This window comes from Podarcis cretensis (assembly GCF_951804945.1).
Source record: "Podarcis cretensis genome assembly, chromosome: 6".
In the NCBI taxonomy this organism is placed as follows: Eukaryota; Metazoa; Chordata; class Lepidosauria; order Squamata; family Lacertidae; genus Podarcis; species Podarcis cretensis.
The window spans coordinates 101,096,072-101,110,724 of record NC_137175.1 but is presented as its reverse complement, the minus strand read 5'-3'; the positions used below and the strand labels follow the sequence as shown (position 1 = coordinate 101,110,724).

The 14,653-nt window shown below is 41.5% G+C and overlaps 1 protein-coding gene across 6 annotated transcripts in view; it reads left to right on the top strand.

Moving 5' to 3' along the window:
- Positions 1-3,703: 3,703 nt before the first annotated feature.
- The window catches only part of LOC307218705 (flavin-containing monooxygenase 5-like), a 33,174-nt gene continuing 22,224 nt past the window's right edge, over positions 3,704-14,653 (top strand). Inside the window, exons 1-3 of one of the 6 annotated variants that reach the window (XM_079981432.1) lie at positions 3,723-3,875; positions 13,771-13,887; positions 14,346-14,521. The gene's annotated coding sequence lies outside the window, so the exon portion shown is untranslated. Of the gene's footprint in view, positions 3,876-13,763; positions 13,888-14,345; positions 14,522-14,653 lie in introns of those variants that run through there. The other 5 variants (XM_079981434.1, XM_079981435.1, XM_079981436.1 and 2 more) reach the window with 5 other exon arrangements.

The window sequence follows — 14,653 nt, the reverse complement described above, 5'->3', positions numbered from 1 at the left end:
GGGCAGTTTGATCCATCTTTAGATTTAGGGGAGCTAGTCTCAAACGTTTGTTGGGGGAGACCTAGGTTGTTTTTTTTTGGGGGGGGAGTTATTTCTCCTGTCTGCACGCTTCTTATGATGGAGGACCGCTGTAGCCAGCCCCAACGACATGTTCTCAAGATGGAGAGTGAGGGAACAGCTGCAGTCGCCTGCGGTTCCTGCACAATGTTTGCCATCCTGCCAAAGGTTGCAGGCAGTTTTACCTGCAGCAATTGCATGTTGATTGCCCTCTTAAAAGACAAAGTCCAGCAACTGGAGGAACGTGTGGCTACGCTCCAAAGAATTAGAGAGCTGGAGCTCTTCTTGGAAGCAACAGAGCACACCATCTCCACCAAGAAGGAGACAGGGGACTCCCCTGAGAAGGAGGCTAGTTCACCAACACAGGAGCCAGATATATGGAGAAACGTGACTCAAAGAAGTAGGAGGCCCAGGGTTCGCTCTGATTGTTTAGAAATACACAATCGCTTTGAGGTCCTCTCCCCTAGCATGGAAGGTGAAGAGCAGACTCCATTTGAGGATCTCTCCCTCGTTACAGTCGATCAGATATATGAAGACGAGCAGCAAAGTCAGTCCTCAGGGAATGTGCAGGCGACATTGGAACGGACAGCTCACGGAAGAACCCCGACCAAACCTAAGAGGAGGCGTGTAGTGGTGATAGGGGATTCCCTACTGAGGGGAACAGAAGCAGTGATCTGTGGGCCTGACAAGATGTCTCGGGAAGTGTGCTGTCTCCCCGGGGCTAAGATCCAAGATGTAACTGAACGACTGCAAGGAATCATAAAACCCACTGACAAATACCCCTTCCTCTTGGTTCATGTGGGAACCAATGACACTGCAAGCAATAGCCTCCAGAAGATCAAAAGAGATTATGAGGCTCTGGGCAGGAAATTGAAGCAATTAAATGCACAAATTGTCATCTCATCTGTCCTCCCAGTTGAACGACGTGGCCCAGGGAGAGAGGGAAAAATAGTGGAAGTGAACAGCTGGCTTCGCAAATGGTGTAAACAGGAACGGTTTGGATTCTTAGATCACGGACTGCAGTTTCTTGAAGATGGACTTCTGGCAAGCGATGGGCTGCACCTCACAAAGGTTGGGAGGAATGTTTTTGCCAAAAATCTCAGAAACCTCATCAGGAGGGCTTTAAACTGACTAACGTGGGGGAGGGAGACAGTGCTCCTGAAGGTAGGAGTCTATCAATTGGTGAAGATGATCATCCAAATGTCATAGACCAAATGGAGCAAACAGCACACAGACCTAGTGGTGGGAGGAAAAAATCCTTAAATAAGAGACACGGGGGAATGATTAATGGACTTCAATGTCTGTACACTAATGCGCAAAGCATGGGTAATAAACAAGATAAGCTTGAGCTCTTGGTACAGCAAACTAAATATGACATAATAGGCATCACTGAAACCTGGTGGGATAAGTCCCACGACTGGAATGTAATAATGGAGGGATACAATCTATTTCAGAGAAACAGACCAGACAAGAAAGGAGGAGGGCAAATGTTGTCCCTATTTTCAAAAAGGGGAAAAGAGAGGACCCAAATAATTACCGCCCAGTCAGTCTGACATCAATACCAGGGAAGATTCTGGAGCAGATCATTAAGCAAACAGTCTGTGAGCACCTAGAAAGGAATACTGTGATCACCAATAGTCAGCATGGATTTCTGAAAAATAAGTCATGTCAGACTAACTTGATCTCGTTTTTTGACAGAATTACAAGCCTGGTAGATGAAGGGAACGTAGTGGATGTAACCTACCTTGATTTCAGCAAGGCATTTGACAAGGTGCCCCATGATGTTCTTGTAAAGAAGCTGGTAAAATGCGGACTTGACTATGCTACCACTCAGTGGATTTGTAACTGGCTGACTGACCGAACCCAAAGGGTTCCTCTTCATCCTGGAGAAGAGTGACTAGTGGGGTGCCACAGGGTTCTGTCTTGGGCCCGGTCTTATTCAACATCTTTATCAACGACTTGGATGATGGACTCAAGGGCATCCTGATCAAATTTGCAGATGACACCAAACTGGGAGGGGTGGCTAACACCCCAGAGGACAGGATCACACTTCAAAACGACCTTGACAGATTAGAGAACTGGGCCAAAACAAACAAGATGAATTTTAATAGGGAGAAATGTAAAGTATTGCACTTGGGCAAAAAAAATGAGAGGCACAAATACAAGATGGGTGACACCTGGCTTGAGAGCAGTACATGTGAAAAGGATCTAGGAGTCTTGGTTGACCACAAACTTGACATGAGCCAACAGTGTGACGCGGCAGCTAAAAAAGCCAATGCAATTCTGGGCTGCATCAATAGGAGTATTGCATCTAGATCAAGGGAAGTAATAGTGCCACTGTATTCTGCTCTGGTCAGACCTCAACTGGAGTACTGTGTCCAGTTCTGGGCACCACAGTTCAAGAAGGACACTGACAAACTGGAACGTGTCCAGAGGAGGGCAACCAAAATGGTCAAAGGCCTGGAAGCGATGCCTTATGAAGAACGGCTAAGGGAGCTGGGCATGTTTAGCCTGGAGAAGAGGAGGTTAAGGGGTGATATGATAGCCATGTTCAAATATATAAAAGGATGTCACATAGAGGAGGGAGAAAGGTTGTTTTCTGTTGCTCCAGAGAAGCGGACACGGAGCAATGGCTCCAAACTACAAGAAAGAAGATTCCACCTAAACATTAGAAAGAACTTCCTGACAGTAAGAGCTGTTCGACAGTGGAATTTGCTGCCAAGGAGTGTGGTGGAGTCTCCTTCTTTGGAGGTCTTTAAGCAGAGGCTTGACAACCATATGTCAGGAGTGCTCTGATGGTGTTTCCTGCTTGGCAGGGGGTTGGACTCGATGGCCCTTGTGGTCTCTTCCAACTCTAGGATTCTATGATTCTATGTCTACTTGGATGTAAGCCCCATTGACCCCAAGATGAGTGTGCGCAGGGTTGCAGCCTAGGTAATCCAAAACAGAACACATCTATGGCCATTGAAAATGTTTTTGAAGGGAAAATGCCCCTTTGGCTTCAAATCCCTGCTTGGAAAAGCTTTGAATTCTGAAATGATTATCTGTATTCCTTTCTCCGTTGGCACAGCTGCCACAGCATGCAAATCCTCTCCTGTGCCGAAGATGCACTTATGAGTTGAAGCTGCTGATGAAGTATTTTTCCATCAGCACAGAACAGGTTGCTCCTGAACAAATGCGTATTTAGTCAGGTAGGGACTTGCTCATAATTGGTGCTTGTGCACTTCTCACAACTGTGTTTCCAAAAGCATGAGATCATGTTAGTTATCCATAAACTACATTCTGACATATCACAGCGGTTGTGTGAATTGCCCCAAACCGTATTAAATATTTTTCAGCATTTTGTGAATGTTCTTACCTTAATCTGTGCTGATAAAGCCCATGCTGTCAATTCCACCCATTCACTCTTTGTGAAGCAAGCGGGTGAGGCAAGCCTTGGGGCAGTCTGGCCTCAGCCAGAGTGAACGGCGTTAGGATTTATTTCATGTAAAGCACTTGAATTCTACACTTCAGCCCCACTCTCCCCGGAACAGCTCGAGAGCTCCTTCCGCTCTTGAGCAATGGCCGCTTCCCGCCTCCCTGGCGCTGGGGCGGCCGGGCAGGCAGCGCCCTTGGTTCCCGGCGCGCCTCCCGCCCTCGGAGGGGAGCTTCGCCCACACGGGAGCCTTTCTGAGCAGAGCCCAGAAACCCCGACGCCTTTCCGCATCGTGGAGCTGAAAGGTTTCAGGTCTAAAAAGTGAGGTTTGTGAAACAGGAAAGAAAAAAGGCGCTCCTAATAAATTTTCGAGCACGACCCGGAAAACTCACCTGAAAAATAGGTAACCTCTTTTGTCTCAGTTGGGCAGGATTTCATTGAATACATTAAAAAAGAAGAATTACACTTGCCTCTTCTGCAGGTCTCTCAGTTTGGGCTAAGTAGCATCGATTTGGTTGGAAAAAAATCCTGGTGTTAAAAAGAGCCATTTATTCTTGGTACTCCTTGTGCCTTTGACGGCTCAGCTCTGGACTTGTGTTTCTGGGCAGGTTTCAAGCCATGGGCCCACTTCCGGGTCTCTCATTTTCTATGACGGTGCTCTCCTCTTACCACCTCCTCTGTGTCTTATCACAAATATCCAGATAACCAGCTTTATCATTTTTTCTTGTGAATGTAACATCTCATGCCAGCCTTGGTTTGGTTTTTATGTGTTTTATTTTATGAAATTTCATTTTGTTATTTGGATTCTATGGATAAAATTCATGGACGTAGCTAAGGGGGGGGCAGCTTTCCCCTACAATCAAGTAAATCAATAAAAATATTTAACTAACTGAGGTTCTGGCTCCCCAATATGAAGCTTGCCCCCCCCACAACAGAAATCTTGATAACATTGCCCATGATAACATTTAATAAAAATACTTTTAAAAAATTTAAAAATCAGATTGCGGTGGGGGACTTTAATATATGCCCAGAAGCAGCTTATTATGAGGAAATGCTGTGGCATAAAGTGTTTCACTAAACTCTCAATCGCTGAAAACACAATTCAGGTTGTCACTTCTGCTGCCTTCTAAGCTGAAAGAAACTGCGTTTACCACAAACTGTTTTGTAGCTCATATGTTACATTTCTTTCCTACTCCTTGAGAGCCAGTGTGGCATAATGGTTAGAATGCTTGCTGTGACTATGAGGCTAGGGTTCGAATCTCCACTCAGCCATGAAGCTTACTGGATACACTTGGGCCAATCATGTCAAATGCACATCAGATTTGCAGAAGTCTAGTGACCAAGACAAGAAATAGTCCTGCTCCATTCTGCCATGGTCAGACCACACCTGAAATACTGTGTCCAATTCTGGGCACCAATTTAAGGAGGATGTTGACAAACGAGAAGGTGTGCAGAGGAGGGCAACCCAGATGATCCAAGGTCTGGAAACCAAGTTATGAGGAATGGTCAAGGGAGTTGGATATGTTTAGCCTGCTAAGTTCTTTCTTTACTTAAGCATTTATTCATTTACTAAGCCTTAGTACATCAAAAACTTGAGGGAGAATTTCCTGAAGAAAGAAATTAAATATTGTAGCTTAAGCCAAGAAAAAATGTAACATATAGACTTGAATGTTTATAAATATATCAAAACTGTGAGAGAGAATTTACTGAAGAAGCCCGAGACTCTTCATGGGCGTAACAGGTGACAAACACTGGCACCCTGTCTAATTATTGTGCGTAACATCACCGACAGTTCGTTTGATCAAACTTATCTTCGTTGACATCTAACCCTTGAGCGCAACATTGCTGACACTTCGTTTGATCAAACTTACTTTTGTTTATATCTACAGGAGCCTGGCTAAAGGACCTTTAAAGACTGAATCTTCCTTTTGGACACAATTTTTTTTTTTTATAATATTTATTAATTTTTAGTTTAACAATAAAATACATAGATAATAACACAATCTTTTCCAATATCCACATTTCATATTCATCTTTGGACTTCCTCACAACCCTTGTTCCTGCTTTCTAAATTCATAAATTTTACCAGCAAATTATTAACTTGGTTTAATTCATATAGTATAATTTTCCAATATTAATATATCAAATTTTGGGATTCAACATACTCTTATTGAAACTTAATCATAAAATGTTACTTATCCAAAATTTATCTTTTCGTCTTCCAATTAAATTTAAATTTATATTCTTTATAACTAGTTTGTTGAAGCCATGTTTTTGCTAATCTTACATCTTTCTTAACATTCATACAATTTACAATATTTTTGTAGATAGTCCTTAAATTTCTTCCAGTCTTCCTCCACCAGTTCTTCTCCCAGGTCTCGGATTCTGCCAGTCATCTCCGCCAATTCCATATAGTCTATCAGTTGCATCTGCCATTCTTCCAGTATGGGTAATTCTTGAGTTTTCCAGCTTTTAGCGATGAGTATCCTTGCTGCTGTTGTAGCATACATAAAAAAGATTCGATCCTTCTTTTGCACGCTCTGATCAACAATGCCTAAGAGAAAGGCCTCTGGTTTCTTAAGGAAGGTATACTTAAATACCTTTTTCAGTTCATTATAAATCATTTCCCAGAAAACCTTCACCCTAGGGCAAGTCCACCAGAGGTGAAAGAATGTTCCTTCAGCTTCTTTGCACTTCCAACATTTATTATCAAACACATGGTATATCTTTGCAAGCTTGACTGGAGTCATGTACCACCTATATATCATTTTCATAATGTTTTCTTTCAAGGCATTACATGCCGTAAATCTCAAACCTGTGGTCCATAACTTTTCCCAGTCAGCAAACATAATGTTATACCCTATGTCCTGTGCCCATTTTATCATGGCTGATTTGACCGTTTCATCCTGTGTATTCCATTTTAACAGCAAGTTATACATTCTTGAAAGTATCTTAGAGCTGGGTTCTAACAGTTCTGTTTCTAACTTTGATTTTTCCTTTTTCTTTTTTAATAAAATTTTTATTAATTTCCAATTTTTAACAAACACAAAAACAACATAAAAACAAACACAAAAAATCATAATTTCTTTACCTTATTTCCATAAACCTCTTTTCTCGGACTTCCCCATACCTTCCCCTTTTTGCATCCTTTATTTTAACAATTGTTCAACAACCCTTTTTAGCCAATTAAATATAAATTCATTCTCCTTTTCAATTTCACCCTATACTAAATACAATTTACCGCTGCAATTCTACGTCTTCCTCTCCCTCAGCATTTTAGCACTCCTCAATTTTATAATAGCTCTTAAGATATATTTTAAACTTCTTCCAATCTTCTTCCACAGTCTCTTTCTCTTGGTCGCGGATTCTGCCGGTCATTTCTGCCAGTCCCATAAAGTCGATCACTTTCGCCTGCCATTCCTCTAGCGTGGGTAACTCTTGTGTCTTCCAATACTTTGCTAGGAGAATCCTTGCTGCCGTAGTAGCGTACAAAAAGAAATTCTTATCCTTCTTCGGCACCAGCTGGCCGACCATACCCAAGAGAAATGCCTCTGGTTTCTTATGAAAGGTGCATTTAAGTACTTTCTTAATCTCATTATAAATCATTTCCCAGAAGGCCTTAATCTTTGGGCAGGTCCACCAAAGGTGGAAGAAGGTACCTTCAGTCTCTTTACATTTCCAACATTTGTTATTGGGCAAATGATAAATCTTCGCAAGCTTGACTGGGGTCATGTACCACCTGTAAATCATTTTCATAATGTTTTCTCGTAGGGCATTACATGCCGTGAATTTAATACCTGTGGTCCATAACTGCTCCCAGTCAGCAAACATAATGTCATGGCCTATGTCCTGTGCCCATCTAATCATAGCTGGCTTCACTGTCTCATCTATTGTATTCCACTTCAACAGCAAGTTATACATTCTTGATAAATTCTTAGTATTGGGTTCTAACAGTTCTGTTTCTAATTTCGATTTCTCCACCTGGAAACCAATTTTCCTGTCTTGTTTGTAGGCCTCCATTATTTGAAAATAATGGAGCCAATCCCGTACCTTGGACTTTATTTTCTCATAACTTTGTAGTTTAAGTTCACCACCTTCTTGTTCTAAAATTTCAGAATATTTCGGCCAATTAGTTCTCATATTGAGTTTCTTTACCTCCTTGGCCTCCATTGGTGAAAGCCACCTGGGAGTTTTATTTTCCAATAAATCTTTGTACCGAATCCAAACATTGTATAGTGCTTTCCTAACAATGTGATTTTTAAAACCCTTGTACACTTTAACCTTGTCATACCAAATATATGCATGCCAACCGAAGTTATTGTCAAATCCTTCCAAGTCTAGAATGTCTGCATTTTCAAGAAGTAGCCAATCTTTTAACCAGCAGAAAGCTGCCGATTCATAGTACAGTCTTAAGTCCGGCAGGGCAAACCCCCCTCTTTCTTTAGAATCGGTAAGTATCTTAAACTTAATTCTGGGCTTTTTGCCCTGCCAGACAAATTTAGATATATCTTTCTGCCACTTCTTGAAACAGTCCAATTTATCAACAATTTGTAATGTCTGAAACAAAAATAACATTCTAGGCAATACATTCATTTTAACTACTGCAATTCGACCTAACAAGGAAAGCTTCAGGTTCGACCATATTTCTAAGTCTTTCTTTATCTCTGTCCAGCACTTATCATAATTATCCTTAAATAGGTTTACATTCTTAGATGTCATGTTAATCCCCAGGTATTTTACACTCTTTGCCACCGCTAACCCAGTTTCCTCTTGGAATCTCTCTCTTTCAACATTTGTTAAGTTTTTTTCCAGTACCTTAGTTTTTTGTTTGTTCAACTTAAATCCTGCGACCTGACCAAACTAACTTTGATTTTTCCACCTGGAATCCTATCTTTTTGTCCAACTTAAAAACTTCTTTAATCTGAGCATAATGTAGCCAATCTCGCACTTTATCTTTTATTTTCTCCATACTCTGCAACCTCCAGTTATCTCCATCTTTTTCTATTATTTCCCAATATTTTGGCCATTTGGCCTCCATATTGAGTTTTTTCAGGGCCTTAGCCTCCATTGGTGATAACCACCTTGGGGTCTTGTTTTCCAGTAAGTCTTTATATTTCAACCAGACATTAAATACTGCTTTTCTGACAACATGGTTCTTGAAAGTCTTATGTATTTTAACCTTGTCATACCACAGATATGCATGCCAACCAAACGCATTGTTGAATCCTTCCAAATCTAAAACATCAGTGTTCTCAAGAAGTAGCCAGTCTTTCAACCAGCAGAAAGCTGCTGATTCATAATACAACTTTAGGTCTGGCAGGGCAAAGCCCCCTCTTTCTTTAGCATCAGTTAATATCTTAAACTTAATTCTGGGCTTTTTGCCCTGCCAGACAAATTTTGAAATATCTCTCTGCCACCTCCCAAAACACTCCATTTTGTCCACAATCTGCAAAGTTTGAAACAAAAACAACATTTTTGGCAATACATTCATCTTAATAGCAGCAATACGTCCTGTCAAGGAAAGTTTCAATCTTGACCAAACATCTAGATCCCTTTTAATTTCATACCAACATTTTTCATAATTGTCTTTAAATAAATTCCTGTTCTTCGCTGTTATGTTTACCCCTAGGTATCTTACTTTTTTAACCACATTTAATTCTGTCTCTTTCTGAAACCTTTCTGATTCTGAAGTCAAATTTTTTTCTAAGACCTTGGTTTTTTGCTTATTAAGTTTAAATCCCGCCACTCGACCAAACTCATAAATCAGTTGCAACACCCTTTTAGTACTAGGCTCTGGCTCCTGTAGGGTTAAAACTAGGTCATCTGCAAATGCTTTCAGTTTATATTGTTTCGCTCCGACCTGGATACCTTCCACCCACCGGTCTCCTCTGATCATATTCAAGAGCACTTCTAGGACCGATATAAATAACAAAGGGGATATAGGGCAACCTTGTCGTGTTCCTTTTTCAATTCTAAACTCTTCTGTCACCACATTGTTAACTATCAGTTTTGCCTTTTGCTCTGAATAAATTGCCTCTATCCCATTGTAAAACCCCCGCCCCACTCCCATTCTTTCCAAATTTTTCTTCATAAACTTCCAGGAGATATTGTCAAAGGCCTTCTCCGCGTCTATAAATATCAAAACTGCTTTTGTATTAATGTTTGTTTGCAAGAGTTCCAAAATGTCAATAATGTTCCTTGTGTTTGCAAACAAATGTCTACCTGGGAGAAAGCCTGCCTGGTCCTTATGAATTACTTCATTTAAAACTTTTTTAAATCTACTTGCTAAAATGTCTGCAAATATTTTGTAGTCCACATTTAGGAGGGAGATGGGGCGGTAATTCTTAAGTTGTGTCTTTTCAGTTTCTAGTTTAGGTATCAATGTGATGAAAGCTTCTTTCCACGACTCCGGTGCCTTCTTCCCCTCCATAATTTCATTGCAAACCTCCATTAATGGATGTATCAAATAGTCTTTCAGTGTCTTATAATATTTGGAGGTAAGCCCATCTGGCCCTGGAGACTTGCCCAGTTGCATGTTCTGAATGGCCTCCTCAATCTCTAATTGTGTTATTTTATAATTCAGGATTGTTCTATTCTGCAGAGACAACTTTGGTAAACCATTCTTCTTTAGAAACTGTTCTATCTCTGATTCATTTTGCGGCCCTTGAGTATATAGTTGTTTAAAATATCTCTGGAAGGACTTTCTGATTTCCACTGGGTTCTGAATATTTCTTCCCTCAATTTCTAAATTTGTTACTGTGTTCAGCTTTTGTCTCTTTTTCAGCTGCCATGCTAGCAGCTTTCCACATTTATTTGCCGATTCAAAGGATCTTTGTTTCATTAACTTAACTTTCCATTCCACTTCCTGGTTTATCAGTTTTGAATATTGTGCTTGATAATGTTTGATTTCTCTTAATATCTCCTTTGATTTCGGTCTCGATCTTAACTTCTTCTCGCCTTCTTTAATTTTCTCCAAGATCTTATCTTTCTTATCGTTCTGTACTTTTTTCTTAATAGTATTCTGTTGTATCAGAAACCCCCTCATGACCGCCTTACTTGCGTCCCAGCCAGTTCTTTTTTCCACCGTAGTGTTCAGGTTTATCTCAAAATAGTCCTTCAAAGCTTTTTGGGCCTTTTTAATAATGTCCTGATCTCTAAACAAATTGTCGTTCATTCTCCATCTAAAGGAGCCGGTTGGAATTAATCTCATATCCATCTTCACCGCATTATGGTCGGAGCAAGTCTTTGGGCAGATTTCCACTTTTTTTATCTTGGGTGCCAGGCCTCTGGTTATCCAAATTTGGTCGATTCTTGTCCATGTCAGTTGGGCTTCAGAAAAGAATGTTCCTTCTCTTCCTAGAGGGTTCTTTGTTCTCCAAATGTCAATCAAGTCCATGTTGTCAGTCATTTCAAAGAATGTTTTCGGTAGTCTGCCGTCTTTTGTCACGTTTTGGCTATGTGACTTGTCCATATTGGTTGATACCACTCCATTCATATCTCCCATCATAATGATGTTATCATAATCCAGATAGTTCAGCATAATCTCGTGCAGCTTCTTGTAGAATTCCGATTTTCCCTCATTTGGCGCATAAATTCCTAATAACAAAAACTTTTCTCCTTGGGTCTGGATCTCAATTGCCAAAATTCGTCCTTGTTCATCTTTAAATAAAAATTTTGGTGACAGGCTCTCTTTTGCATATATCACCACACCTCTTTTCTTTACTCGATCCGATGAGATAAATTCTTGGCCTAATCTTTTATTTATTAACACTTTTCTATGTAGCCTAGTCACATGTGTTTCTTGCAAGCAAATAACGTCCAATTGTTCTTTTTTCAAAATATGAAATATCCTTCTCCTTTTCTCCGGAATATTGGCGCCATTTATGTTCCAACTCAGAAGTTGCAGAGACATCCTGGTCAAATCTGTTATTGTTCTGGTGGTGGTATCTTTTTATCCTGGTCTACAGACCCCAAAGGTGTAGGTGTGGGTACAGGCTGTGGTCCAGCCCCTGAGGGTCTTTCAATCCCTTTCTGAAGGTCCTCTCCGTAAGTATTCAAAAATTTATCTCTGTCTTCAGCTGTTTTAATTTTGACCTTCTTCCCCCTGAACGTAAAAGATAGTCCTTGTGGAAATTCCCACCTAAAGATAATCAAGTTGCTCCTCAACAGCTTGACTAATTCAAGGTAGGTAGATCTAAGACCCAAAAGTTGTTTAGGAATGTCCTTGTAAATCTCTGCTCTTTTGTCCAAAATTTCAAGTGACTTTCCGTAATGTAGTCCTAGTATTTTATCTCTTTCCTCCTTGGATCTCAGGGTAATCAAACAGTCTCTGGGCTTGTCCTTCCTTGTAAATTTCCCAAGCCTGAAAGCAGTCACAATTTTAAAGTCCTTTTCCTCCTCCAAAGGCCACCACTTGGAAAATTCTTTTGTTAAAAACTCAGTTAAGTTCCCTTGTTCATGCTCAAGTTCTGGTATAAACCTCAATTTTAGGTTATTTTCCCTGGCCCGAAGTTCAATCATAGACAGGTAGGCCTGTTGTTCCCCAACCTGCTTATGGAGTGGTCTCACCTCCTGCTCCAATACTGCAGTTTTCTGAATGGCTTCCTCTGCCAGTTTCCAATTTTCTACAGTGGATTCAAATAAATTGCTAATTGCTTGAGCATTCGAAGTAACTTGTTCAGTTAACTTGTTAACAGAGTCTCTGGTCTGATCAATCTTTGCCGTTTGTTCATCCACCTTCTTATCTAGGCCTTCCAATTTTTCAAGTATTTTGTCTAATACTGAAGCAGTTCCACCTGCTGCCATATCTTCACCCAACAGCTGCTCACTTTCTTCTAGTTCCAAAACATCAGGGACCGATGATCTGCGCGGCTGGGAAAGTAAATTCAAAGTTGTTTGCTTTTTTCCTTTAGCCGCTCTTGTTTGTCTCCCAGTGCCACTCATTCCACTTCTGTCTACCAGTCAAGGTCAAACTGAGTATGTTCTCATGGGAATCCACAAGCCCATAAGATAAACAACCAAATAGGAGAAAAGGAAACCAAAAGGAAAGTCACGTATAGTTGTAAATCCAAAAATCCTCTAGGGGGAGTCCACTTGTATTGTAGGGAAGAAGTCAAATTAATTAATATCAAAAAAATGTCCAAACAGCCTTTAATTTCTTGAAAACCTTCAGCAGTTGTATTTAGCAGAGTTGGTCTCAATATATAACAATGTCTCAATAAGTGCAGGATGTAACAGTTCAAAGCAACAGTTCCATTTAGGCTCAGCTAATACCGGCTCCCGCAACAAAATATCAAAGTCTTGCAATCTGACAGTACTGGTGTCTAGGCAGTCCGACTGCCTGGGATTCTTTGTCAATTTGTAAATCCAACAGTGGAGGTATCACACAGTTCATGAATTAAAATAAAGCTTTCAAAAGTTAAGTCCTAAAGTAGCTTAAATAGATGTAAGAGTTGATTGTCTTTTGACACCTCTTCAAAGGCTCCAGACGTCAAAGCCTTTGCTTTAGATCTTAGGCAGTGGCAAGAGACGGACTTCCTGGTTACGTCTCTCGCTTTTAGCCGAATTAGCAAAAATTTTGGTCCCAAACCTTGTCTTTTCTTATCTTACTCATGAGTTATTGGTTTCAAGCCGAATGATTCCAGGAAAAGAGGACAGCGCTCGCCGACAGCAGCTACGCGGCTTCACTCCGCAGAAAGAGCGATTGACTCACAGCACCGCGCTAACCCTTCCACGTTCCGAGACCCCTTACAGGGTCCCTTCTGCGTTTCGGGGGGCGCTCCTGGTGCCCGCCGAGTCCCACGGCCACAGGCTTACGCTGCCTGTGGTTTTCCGATGTGGGTCTCCGCTGCGCCGTAGCGGACGACCCGTTTCTGCGGAGCTCCCTCTTCGCAGTTAGAAGAGGGCAGCCATTGCCGGACGCGCCGCCTCCGGAAGTCCCCTTTTGGACACAATTTGAATGAGTTTTCTGTTTGTGGCTTCTGTAGTAGATCTTGTACATTGTTCTCTCAAGTTTTGGATTATTAATATAAGTTTTAGAACGGAGAATGGTTTGGTAGTGTTTTGTGTGCTGCTTATGTGCTGCTTACTTTATACTGGTCTACTGCCAACTTTGAGAAGGAGCGGAGAGGGCTCTAGGACCCTACCAGAGCCCTCATACCTGCTTCCCAAAGCCTGGTGTCTCCCCTACCTGGCTTTGGGAAGGCGGCTTTGGGCTGGAGAGGGTGTCAAATTTTGGCCTCACACAGGACGCAATATTACCCAGGTCCACCCCGATGACTGCCATGTGTCTTCCTCAGCCTGGCAGCAGACCGGCTTCCCAGTGCCCTGATCCTGCCCACCTGCCTTGCTCACCTGGACTATGGCTGTTATCAAGGAGACAGAGCAGTGGCCTATTTTCACCTAATCTTGTCACGGTGAGTTTTTGCCCCTGGACTCTCACTTCTGTGCATTGCACGTCAACACATTCTCCAGCATTCCTAAAATTATAGAATCACAGGGACCTCATGGGTCATCTGCGCTGACCCCCTGCAAGGCAGGAATCTCAACTACAGCAACCCAGAGCTATAAAATAACCTTTCATACAATCTATCTAGGGTGTGTTTACTGAGATTGCTGGATTTATGAGCTCAAAGGTTAAAAGTTACCTGACTGCTTTACCCTTTGCTATTGCAAATGCAACCAGCAGAACTTCAACATCCCAGAGATCTTTCCTCATTGTCATGTGAAGAAGAATCGTAAATGGAAGCATTTGGGAAGCCTGCCAAGCCATGTGATGTTGTTTCTCAACACTGTAGACCTTGTTTCTCAGTTACTGTTTTTGGCCATGGAAAAAGACTGCTAAATATTTTCAAACCCGTGTCTTTCCTGCCAGGATTTGCTTCCCTCCGTCCAATTGGAGCAAACAGCTGGGAGGGACTGTTGCTCAATGACACCTTTTAAAAGCTCTCTTCTCTCCACCCTGAAGAAGAATTTCAGAGTGGAAGAGGCGGACTAGGCAGCACGGTGAATCCTTGGGCTATTGCCTCATCCCATCTGCACTCTTCACAGGTCTGTTGTATAGCTTTCAGTCTGCAAATATTAAGTTGTTGTCAGGTATACCAGTTACAGTTGTTTAGAGCAGGTGAATGTCATATTTCTAGCCATCAGAAGGTATCAGGGTCTTTGTAAAGGACAGACTTG